Source organism: Macrobrachium nipponense, chromosome 19 (assembly GCF_015104395.2).
Source record: "Macrobrachium nipponense isolate FS-2020 chromosome 19, ASM1510439v2, whole genome shotgun sequence".
Taxonomy (NCBI): Eukaryota; Metazoa; Arthropoda; class Malacostraca; order Decapoda; family Palaemonidae; genus Macrobrachium; species Macrobrachium nipponense.
Window position 1 is genome coordinate 6,948,689 of NC_061088.1, and position 2,594 is coordinate 6,951,282.

Below are 2,594 nucleotides of genomic sequence, written 5' to 3' on the forward strand. Positions count from 1 at the left end.
TACAAGTTTTTATCTTAAATAGGTACAAGATGGAACGATTTTGCAATGACCAAACTGGTAGTGATAAGTTCATTTGTTTTATAATGTATAAAAAAAGAATGGACTCACATTTATCCCAAGATATCCTATGAATAAAAGAATGATATAATGTCTGTCGATGCACCCATATAAATCCTTTTGATAACCCATAGAATAGTAATAATAGTGAAAAAAGATAAAAGAAGTAGTTCAGGGTCAACTTAGAATAGACTTTAATACTTTATATAGTATACCATAAAACTAATAAAGAAAACTAGACTAAAATCATTTTTAGAAAACGAAGATCGAGATTTTAAGGTAAACTATTATAGATAAGAAATGTTTGTTTATACTCCCAGTTTAACAGTAAGTTGCTTAGCCGTGTCCATCTCAGTTGGTTGCTTGAGTCCACGGGTCCACATCAAGCATATTAATGCCTCTTTCGTGATTACTGTGACCTGTTGTCAGTCCCACAAAGCTTATAAGATCCGTTGCAAGTTGCAGAGGGGACCAGGGGACTCTAAGAAGTGCAACTCAAATTTGACATTCATTGATAGGCACCCATCTAATTATTGACCAGACCCATTGTTGCCTGCTCTTCACAGCTTTTGTTATTCATTCCTTTTTAATTTTTTTCAATAAATCTGACGTTTATTGATTACATAATTGGAACAGATAAATCCAATACATATATATATATATATAATATATATATATATATATTATATATATATATATATATATATATATAAATATATATGTGTGTGTGTGTGTGTGTGTATATATATATATATATCCTCTCTCTCTCTCTCTCTCTCTCTCTCTCTCTCTCTCTCTCTCTCCTATTAATAACGGTAACGTGGGCGTCAAACATTCCCGGTAATTTACCTGTTCAGGGCTCAGGAACACTTGTCGATTCTGTTCATTAATGAACATCATGGGTGAGTCATCGCAAGCACTTAGAAAGGAAAGAAAAAGATTTTTTAATATCAAACATGTTTTTTTAATGTCGAAATATTATTTGTCTTTAAAAGCATTTCCAAGCTAGCATAATGCAAGATAAAGTAAATTTATTCTCAATACAGGAGAAACAGACACACGCACGCACGAACACATGACCACGATTTATTTCGAAATGGGAAAATGACAATTACTCATTGAGGTAATTCCATCCTACCCCATAGGACACGTCGATTTCAATAGGCACAAAACCACACCTCAGATATAATGACAACGCGCGTGCGTAGAAAGTTTAGTACCGTAACGTCAATGCGTATATAAATCCCTGACGTAAAACGACGTAAATAATACAACAATAAAGAGAAAACAGGACCAAAACAAAGACAAAATAATGGAACAAAACAGAAGGGAGTAGTCGTCACCTTCTGAGATAATTACATTTTATGTGACTGTCGCTTCCGGAAGTTCCCATTGGATGACGTCACTAGGTGACGCAATGACTAACACGGTTTCCTATTTGATCCCAATTATGTCCTCTTTGGTACTACCGTCAAACTGATTATGGATTGGTGTCTGGCAGTTAGTCGTCTATTGTGTAGGTTGCAGAGGGGTTGAAGAGGCGTTTTTGGGGCCAACAACTTCATCCCAAATTTGCTGATAACGAGGGGTTAATGCCCTCTAAAGACAGCCTCCATGTACAAGTGGTTTGGGGACTAAACCACTTGCGATCAGCCCCGATCGACTATCTTTTTCCAAAATAGCCAGTTACTAAACAGTGAAAAGGGTCGTTTTTCGTATGTTATTGCCGTGAACGTAAACTTTAAAGATTCGTAAGTCGATTGAGCGAGAAATGCGGAAGGAATTCTTTCTGGTACTTTGGTTTGTTGTCTACGCGTCACCTACTCTAAGGTGCTAGCACTAAACACCATTTGGTAAATTTAAAGTATATGGCCGCACGAAGATATCGTTTATTAATATAATTTGTCCACCACACAATATAGAAATGAGTGTATATGATACTTTGGTCTCCGTGAGGCTAGTACTAAACGTACTAAACACGGCGTCCCAAGGAACTCCCGCTGTGTTTAGTACTGGCAACTAGGAATAGATAATCGCTAGACATAGAGCCAAAGTAGCAGCGAATTCTTCATATCTCTTCGACTTGTCAGTTCTGAAAAGGGGACTTCTGAAAGGTCACCTGATTTCCTGGGCTTTGGCCTGGTCTGCTAGTCCCAAACCTGCTTCTGATGACAATACTGGCCTAGCCGGCTTTCTCGGGCAGATACCACTCAGTGATATACTTTCTAAGGCGTTCATACACTAGAATCTATACACAACGAAGCAATGAAAATCTCTCATACCACTTTTAGAATCCATACATTCGATTCATATGTCTACAGAGTCAAAGAAACTTCTTTTTGATTCCTATCTGCGCTAGGCCTAATGAAACATGGGAAACGAAGCGTCTGAAATCCAGATATTCTAATAATTTCTCTGCAGGCGTCAAATAAAGAGCTTTTTGATAACTACTTCCACACTGGGCCTGATAAAATATGGGAAACAACACTTAACTCATTTTTCTATGAACGACAGGCTCTTTGATCCTTAGACCAATG